The sequence below is a fragment of the Cygnus olor genome, chromosome 4 (genome assembly GCF_009769625.2).
Source record: "Cygnus olor isolate bCygOlo1 chromosome 4, bCygOlo1.pri.v2, whole genome shotgun sequence".
Lineage (NCBI taxonomy): Eukaryota > Metazoa > Chordata > Aves > Anseriformes > Anatidae > Cygnus > Cygnus olor.
In genome coordinates, this window is record NC_049172.1 from 72,844,666 (window position 1) to 72,854,200 (window position 9,535).

General features: G+C 36.2%; 1 long non-coding RNA gene across 1 annotated transcript; it reads right to left on the reverse strand.

The window, feature by feature from the left end:
- Positions 1 to 3,057: 3,057 nt before the first annotated feature.
- On the reverse strand, positions 3,058 to 9,168 carry LOC121070087. The gene is made up of 3 exons (XR_005819879.1): positions 9,028 to 9,168; positions 7,808 to 7,945; positions 3,058 to 4,286 (listed from the first exon to the last, which is right to left on the reverse strand). It is a non-coding gene; the product is annotated as an uncharacterized LOC121070087 (long non-coding RNA).
- Positions 9,169 to 9,535: the final 367 nt, after the last annotated feature.

The following is a 9,535-nucleotide window of genomic DNA, read 5'->3' on the forward strand; positions in this document are numbered from 1 at the left end:
CTGGCAGAACTATTCTCACTTTGTTGTATAGGAAGCTGGGTTACAATTGTAATACACCTTACAACTTTAAAAACTCTGTAACACTGTACTCAGACTAGATTGATCCTTCTTTAATGAGGGTGCTGGGACCTGGACCCTGGAAACCCAGGCAATTTTGGCTGAATTATCCTGATATTGCCCAGAGAATTCAGCAGTGCTGATGTCATCACAGAATGGTTTGGGTTGGAAGGGACCTTAAAGATGATCTAGTTCCAACCATCCTGCCTTGGGCAGGATCATCTTTCACTAGATTAGAGTACTCAGAGCTCCATCCAATGTGCTTTGAACACCTCCAACGATGGGCATCCACAACTTTTCTGGACAATCTGTTCCAGCATCTCCTCACCCTCAAAACAAAGAATGTTGTCACATCCAATCTAAATCTATCCTCTTTTTGTTTTAAAAACGTTATTCCTTTTCCCATCACTACAGACCCAGTAAAATGTCTCTCTTCCTTATAAACCCCCGTTAGGTGCTGAAAGGCCACTGTAAGATCTCTCTTCTCTATGCTAAACAACCCCAACTCTCTCAGCCTTTCTTCACAGCAGAGGTGCTCCAGCCCTCTCATCTTCATGGCCCTCCTCTTGACCGGCTCTAAGTTGTCCACATCTTTCTTGTGCTGGGGACTCTAGATCTGAATACTGCTCCAGGTGGGGTCTCGTGAGAGTAGAGCAGAAGGGGAGAATCACCTACTGAATACATTTTTGATGCAGCCGAGGGTATGTTAGGCTTTTGGGACTGCTCTCCTTTCTCTTCTATCATGTTCCCTGCAATTTTGCTCCTTGTTAATTTAATGGGTCTATATTTGATAGCTGTGGAGGGATGAGAGCCCTATTCAGAGCTTAAGTTTCTGCATATAAATGCAGAAAAAAAATCACACAGTAGCTCTGTGTTCCCTAACAAAAACAAACAACCAAATACCAAACTTCAAATTAGTGTGGTCCCTTGATAAAACCTCAATCTGCTGTATTCATACAACATGAAAAAAATAAAAATCAATCTCAGCTCAGATCTTAGTGGACAAATAATCTAACTTCAAATGTGAAGTGACAAATAACACCCTTGGCAATCATAACAGACACTTAGGGATTAAGGTGAAGTATGGTGGCAATGCAATTATGTTTATATAAAGACCTAACTGCAATGCAGTTGCTTACACTTGTAACTACTTCAGGGTCTAAAACATCAATTAATAGGAAAATTATGCATTTAACTTTGTTTATTACAAAGTGAATGCTAGATGGATCAAGTAAAAAGTATGTTAAGCTTTTTGAGTAGTCTCTAAAGTCATTTTTTTAATTTCTAACTACATCATTAATAACTATGTGCTTTTATTATCATATTATTTTGATAATACACAGATTTTGAACACAGTGAAGAATCTCACCTGTTCCCCATTCTTTGCTTTTATTGCTTATAGAAGTGGACTTTAAAACCTTTGCATGACTGATCACCTGGCTGTTCAGCCGCTTTTCAAACCACTTCACTGTCTGCTCATCCAGGCTGTATGTTAAGAGTTTGTCTACAAGGATCTTACAGGGCACAATGTCAAAGACCCTACTGAAGTTCCAGTAGATGATGTTCATTGCTCTCTCCTCATCCATCAGGCTGGTCACTTCACCATAGAAGCTTATCAAGTTTATCAAATATGGCTACATCTGCTTATGCTCTAACAGATATCAGGGTGGTTATATCAACTGGCCAATGAGATTTTTCTATCCATAAGTCAGTCTTAGTTTTCCTTACTTGAATATTTCCTTTAATCAGTGTATCAAAAACATTTCACATAGGAAGCTTCTGTTTCACCTTTATTCCCTCTGATGAAAAAGTCCTTTTAGGAATACTGTGATAATTTACCTTCCATCATTGATGAGTTAATTTTTTAAACCCTATTTATCCTCTGAAGGAGTAAGATTGGATATCGGTTATTTAAAAAAAAAGCATGACTATGTTCTCAAGGATAAATTACTCAGTTGGAGGGAAGAACCTCGGAAGTTGTCACTTCACCATTGAAGTTTTACTTAATGATTTGTTCACATAACAGATGTTCACAGGAAGCTCTTGGAATAAAGGCTGAAGAAAGTTTTAGCTACTGTCCTAACAACTAAGTTATAGGCATTTGACTCTAAGGTATTCAAATGGAATTGAAATTTTCTGCAATATTTCCTTAGAAAATTGCAACCCCCAATTTTGTATGCACAAAACCAAGTTTATCCTCAAGATTAATTCAACATGAAAAAACTTCATTCTCATTCAATATACTCCAAGTTAGTTTTAATTGACAGATAGCAAATCTCCATTCCTGTGGACTCATGCTAGTGAAATACACAAGAATACAATTCTACATAGGAATTGGCTTTATTTCCTACAGAATTAAAGAATTCCTCTTCTCAAATAACCTCTATTTCAAGGCAGCTGAAGTCAACCTAGAGTTATAAAACATGAATAACTTATTTCCTATTTGGTTACTAAGCCTGATTTAATCCATTTATCAAGTGGGAATCAGTTTTATTTACCATTTGTTAACAAGACCTTGTGCTGCAGAAAGTTTAACCTTAAAATTATGACCCTTGCCTCTTAAATGGAATCTAGTGAGAGAAACCCTGTTCTGAGTCAGCCACCTCTGTATTCATTTATTGTTGAGCTTTATCATATTTTCTGTCCATTAATTTAAGCTGCAACAACTAAAAATTATAGCAAGGTTTTATTTCTGCCTCAATTAACATTTTAGATTTTGCTTTGGGGTCTTCATTACAAATAAACTGTCAAACGAAATGATGTGTCAAGTTATCTGTATTTAGCAACCTATAATTTTAGGTTGTGTTTTACTGGTTGAAAACATGAGCCACTGACATCACAGCAGACAGGAAAGAAAAATGAACTAATATAAAACCCCCAACAGCATGCATTAATCTTACCTAAAATGCTCTGCCTGGCCTCTCATTGAAACATTTTCAAATCGATTAAACCTAGAGGCAAGCCTTTTTTTTTTCATATATTTTAAACAAAACCCTATACTGCTCTAAACTTAAGTTTTAAATATAGTTGTGAACAAGTTCTTCTCATAGTCATATCTGTACAAAATCCCAATTTATACCAAATTTTATAATCTCAAATGTACATTATACTACTCTATATAGTAGTAAAACTACTATATAGGGTGTTTTTTTTGTAAATTTCAAAGCTTGCCTGCAGTTATTTGACTTCATCAGATACACTAGAAGTATGCCTAAGAATGTGATTCTGGCTGTACTATTAATTCTGGTAGAGTTTGTTAAAAAATGTCACCTACTCCAAGCAGATCAATATATCTATATTACACTGGGAGAGCAGGGCATACTTCTTATAGTACCTTGAAAAATGTAATAGCTTTTTTCCTTTTTCTGATCACTGTTCTCTTCCATATTACTCAAATTTCAATGGACTTCTGAAGTACCAAGCAGGTCACAAAAATACTTAATGGATAAAGGCAAGGGAAATAACCCAAGAGAAATATGTGGTAAGATGTGGGCAAAAACAGAGCCAAAGCAACATTGAAGCTTAAGAAACTCAAAGTGTGTGCAGAGGTTATGCACAAACTGTTAGGACTTCTAGGTAGAGAGTAAGAAATAGAAAACTCTAGCCTGAAGTCCTGGTGTCACTGCAATTCCACCCTTTCCTTAAGTATCACATGTAGTGACTTAATAAAAGCAAAACTGTATTCTACAGCTGCTTAAAGGATTTTGTTGGTCAATGTAATTCTCATCGGAAATTTGCATTCAGAACTAATTAGATTTGCAAGTCACTTTACAAGACAAGACAGACTACTTGAGCTGGGGCCATAACTTAGACTATTATATTATGGTCATTCCAAACAAAAAGAAATGATTCAATTTAAGACACTAGCTTAATAAACCTTAGAAATCTTGAAATGGAAAAGACACTCAGTGTGGTTGTCCATTGCTGTCTTTAACAGCTACACATCACATTTAAAATCTCCTTGCTTTGGTAGTTTTGACAGTATTAAGTCAAAGTTTAGGATCTTAACTGTTCACAGACTAAACAGGACAGGTGATTGTTGTCTTGATGTACTCTGATAGACTTCTATACCCCAGTATTTTTCTCAGTTTTAGGAAGGCCAAAAATTCCGGGGGGGGGAGGGGGGGGAAGTGGAGGAGGAATTCCTCTGCACTGTCCCTGTAGACAAAATGTGCAGTTGCAGCCATTTTCAGTTACACTGATCTGAAGGAGCTGAGAAGTCTTCTAAACTAAAAGATAAAACAACCCAACTCGATAGCAGGACACAGCACACACAGTAAGTGTGGCTTACCAAAAAATATCTTACTAAAAATGACTGATTAGCATAATAATGAGTTAAATTAGTGCTGTTTGGGTGCTTTCCAAGATGAAATCTGACTTCTGTCCTTCAGTCCATCAGGAGAACAATACCCATTCCTAACAGAGAACACTATGAAGACTGTTAAACATGGGATGAACATTGCAACAATTTTACATGTTATAACTTCCAACTAATATTGGTTGACAGACACCTCAGAGTTGTGCAGTGTTTTTTCAAATATTAATTTTAATACTTTGTAATAAAATTGTTTGCATGATGTGCTGGCATAATTGCTTGGAGAGAAATTAGGAAATTATTTCCTAAACTGTGAAGAACTGAAATCCTATAATAGCATAGAAGCAGGAATACACAAACATCAATATATTTAGTACAGCATTTTAATGTACCACATATATATATACACATATATACATTCAAAGAAACCCACTACCTCCCTTTGCTTTCCTGGATACTTTCCTAGAAAAGATAGGAGTATCTTCTACTAACTTAAGCTGTGATCCATTGTCCTTGCTACTGTAAGCAAGAAGAGTTCACCTACCCCTGCTGAAGACATGGTAAACCAGCAAGGAAATGCAGTGACTGAGGTCCCTCCACTCAATACACTGGCAATTAAGATGGCAGGGAAGCTGGGTTTTCTCATTTCTGTAGTTTTGTTTATGCCCAAATTGGGCTAAAGCAAACAAAATTGCTGTGAGCCAGAAAAATTTGGATTTTTGAAATGTTAACATTGCTTTGCTTTTGACCTCTACTTTAGCATTCCAAATTGGGTTCTGGAAGAGATTTTGGGCTTCTTTAAATCCTTACCATATGACCCTTCAGCTGGTGATTCAAACATTTATGAATGCTGATAATCATACAAACTTAAGTAAAATTTTCAAGGAGATAATAGCACTGTCCTTAATGTTAGGCCACAATTAAAAAGGTCATGTAAGGTTGATTACCAATTGCTTTAACATTAACATATTAATGTTCTGCAAAGATGCTTCTAGAACTTAGCATTATTTTAAGTTCTTCATTATAGTAGAGCATTGGGAGAGGTATTGTCAAATATCATTTATATAGAAAAACTAGAAGGTTCCACATATTTGACTGTTGCATGAAATCTTAGTGGTTTGTTTTTTTTCAGTTGCCTAAACTAACACCTCAATTTAAAAGTTATTGATGGCATTAAGCTGTATCTATTTTTTTTATAAAACATCAAATAATTACAAAAACAATTTATTAAACCAGCACAAGATGAAGAATCAAATATATCATACAGGCTATTTTATTCAGATCATAAAAATTTGAACAAATTACCATGAATTAAACATTTGAACTTTCTTTTAATTCTGCATCTGCTATCAGACTTGATGAGGCAAGAATCATAAGATACAAAGGTGTTAGGAGGAAAATAATTATAATCAAGTTTAACATAGCCAGAAGCCAACACTTCATTAGAGCACAGCAGAAATTTTATGTTGATGAGAAGACATCTTCTGAAACAGTTTCACAGCTTTTAAAAATAAGAACTGTTTTTCCTTCTAGGCAAGCAAACAACAACAAAAGTTATTTTCCAAGTTTGGTGGACCTGCCAAGACCTACATACAACAACTATGTTTGGATTACTCTGCTTTCCCCACAGGACTACCAGATCACTTCAGTAGCATTAGACTAAAATTTCAGATTTATTTTGCTTGTAGGCATCACATTCAGAGCCATGCTATTCCAATGTTAATTTCCACATGACTTAGTTGTTTTTCCTTCTTTGGATACTACTTTCAAGTTTACATACTACTAGTATCTTTTTGGAATATTACTACATGCTGTATCTTCACAGCAATGAACCTCTACCCTCACCCTATAACTTGGCTGTCTAAATGGCATAACTTCAAGAATAGGGGTTGATATGAATTCTTGCTCTCTTATTGTTTCCACATTTAGCTATAATGTTGTGGTCCTTATTACATATGGAAATTTTTACTAAATTTAAATTAGATTTTTTTTTTTTAATGTTACAGAGAGATTCTTCTTCTAGCTTTCTTTCCTGATGAAAGATCTTTCAGTATAGGCCACTTTCACATTTACCATTTTGCTTAATTTCATTTACTGTATTCAATCTCATTGCTGATGGTAAAGCATGATGCCTCTTTCAATGAAACCAAGAGATCGGGAATTCAGCTGAATATACCCTTTGGTACTAAACAGTACTTTTTTTAAAAAAAAGGAAAACAAAGCAAAAAAGTTCTATGACTAGACACTGAAGACTTATAACAGATTGTTCAAGTGTTCAAATGGTCAAATGCAGATATCTTTGTGTCAGGCCATGCCCTTTTTTGTACTCCAAACTCAGTTATTGATGAAAGGGACAGTATTTGCTCCTCCCTCTGCTATCAACTGTCCTAAAAAACATACCACTGATATCAAGCGAAAGAACTAAGAAACCACATAATTCACTTACACAGTATTAAATGCATTTTCAGCAGTATCAAAGTATCTTGGACCCACTCGGAACTAAAAGGAATTCTGTATTTTATGTCAGGCAGTATATCAGTTTGAACATGCCTCTAGACAATCCGCATGATTTAACAGCCACAAGATATACAATGTGTTATTGCATGGCTAGCTCACCAGAGAAGCACATGAAACTCAATTGGCCACAAGAAAAATACATTTCATAAATTCACTAGACAAATTTGCATTGACAGTTGCATTCAGCCTAAATAATGCCTGTTAACTCAACTAGGCCAACATACTTTCATCACATGTTGTGGCAAGAGTGGAATGAGTGAAACTATTAGCAATCAAAATTTCTGTCTATACCTTAACAAATTTTGAGTCTCAAGTTGGACTTTAAGGAAATAAACAGGGAAGGAAAAAATCTGTTGCTTAACCATCTCCTGTTTGAAACACAGCAAAAAGTGCAACAAACATTGTATTCGTAAGGTGGATAGGAGCTAAAACACACTAAGAAATTTTCTTCTGGGATGGGAATGCCTTCTTGGTGGTGCTGGTGGGAAGAGTAGACATATTCAGGTTTTACTTAAGCAAAACCAAAGAAGCACCAGAGAACAGAAGTCCAACGAGACACACGAACTGTGACTGAACAGTTAATATAGTAGCCGGCATGGAAGAAGGTACCAAAAGGGCACAGAGAAGTCACTGGAAACTGACCTAACAAGTCAACAAAATAGCAGAGAACCACTAGACACTATCTGTGCTATACCTAAAGCAACCACACCTACTGCATCATGAGTCTTGCCCACAGAGCTCCTGAGATAGGGTCACAGTAGGAGCCAGCATTGCTACAAGACATTTATCCATGTCACAGGTGAAGATGCAAAACAGCAGTCCCAGTACTACCCTCAGAAAAGACCACTCAATCACCCACCAGTTAAAATTCAATAAGTTGGTCATTTGCATTTCAATTTTCAAAAATTTTCTACCCACCTTGTATTCCTCGCACCTGTCCACACATCTCCATCTTCACAAAAAGGGTGCTACAGAAGACCATGCTGAAAGCTTGCTAAAGTCAAGGTAAATGTCATCCACTGCTTTTCCATTGCCAAGAGAGCCAGTAATTTCACCCTAGAAAACAAAAAGCTTGGTCAATTACAAGTCACCCTTGATAAATCCATGTTGCCCATTGGCAGTCAACATCCCGTCCCTCACATGTCTGGAAATGTCTCCCAAGAATACTTACTACCTTATTTTCCCAGGAACTGAAGTTTAGAAACGTTTATTTCCCTTCGTGCTCTTTCTTGACATCTCCTCGTGCCCTAACAAGGTGTGCACAGAATCTGCTATTTTTCAGTCATTAGAAAAACCTTGACATTTCCCCAGTTCAACCAATTGCATTCCAATATTATTGAATAGTTGGAAACACATACATAGCACAGCCCTGAGGGGTTGAAATTTTACACACACTTATCTTCCCTTTCAAGAGATTCCCTTGGTAGGAGATGTCACCCACACAGCTGACCTACAGATAGGCCAGATAACATAATAGTGAAGGTCAAAATTTCTCATTCACCTTCTGTTTAATAATGCTGTTTAATAATGCAACCTTTTCTGTTATACAGCATCCTCAGATTCATAGAATTTAGGGAGCAATAAAGAACATCTAGATCCAAGCTAGTATATTTTTTTCTAAATACACACGCAGAGCTCAAGACATAAGTACCATATTGTCATTTCCACATAAGGAATACCTCTGTTACTATTTTTCAGCAAGGGTAATTAATTATTATCTGTTGAACCTCAGAAGACTGATCCAGCAGGTGTTTTTTCCTAGATAGATTTTTATGCCTTTCCATACCTCCATTAAGTAGAATTTGGAGCAGTGGGAAATACCAGCCATGCACCTATTAAGGTCCCACATGCAAGAAAAGATTAGATTTAAATAAACTAAGGTTAAGACAGATCTTGTAAATACAAAACTACTCTATGTTCTGTGAGGAGATACAGACCATAGATAGCCAGACAATTCAGGAATATCTCAGCACTAGTAGAAAACTGGTATGATTTTTAGTTATTGCACAAAAAGATATGTTACATGGTAACGCAATGTAGAACTATCTGAATAACTGACATGGGAAATAAAAAGAAAAGACCAAGAAAAAAAAAAATCGTTCAGGAAACAATAGATTTAGAAGGCTAAGTTTCTGTACCTGATATCTGTTGATCTCCACGTTTAACATTTTTCTCCTACCAGAGCTTTACACCCAAGGAAATCCTAGGCAAATTGATTTTTTTTTTTAAAGAAAATACCTATAGAAGTACTCAAGTACTTCTAAATTTAATCATTTTTCTTCTCTCCTCTACCAGTACCACTCACCCCAAGCTCTCAAAAACTGTTTTAGTGAGCTGCTCTGTATTATATAGGGACATAGACTTCTCCCACTTCCACAAGCCTTACTTGCTAATTAGCCCTTAATTAAAATGAGCTGCAGCTGGTTTGAGACACTCCCCTCTCCCCAACCCCAATGCCCTGCTTCTATTTTCAGAACTAATAAAAATTCCCACAAGCTAACATGGTCTGGATGTTTTTCTTGAGAGAGTGTATTCAGCATTTCTTTAGCACTCCTTTCCCCCTTCCCATCCTCATTCTCCATGTGTATTTGAAGTATATAATTTTAAGAGTAGCTTTTTCTTCTTGCCTTTTTTTCCTAGTCATTC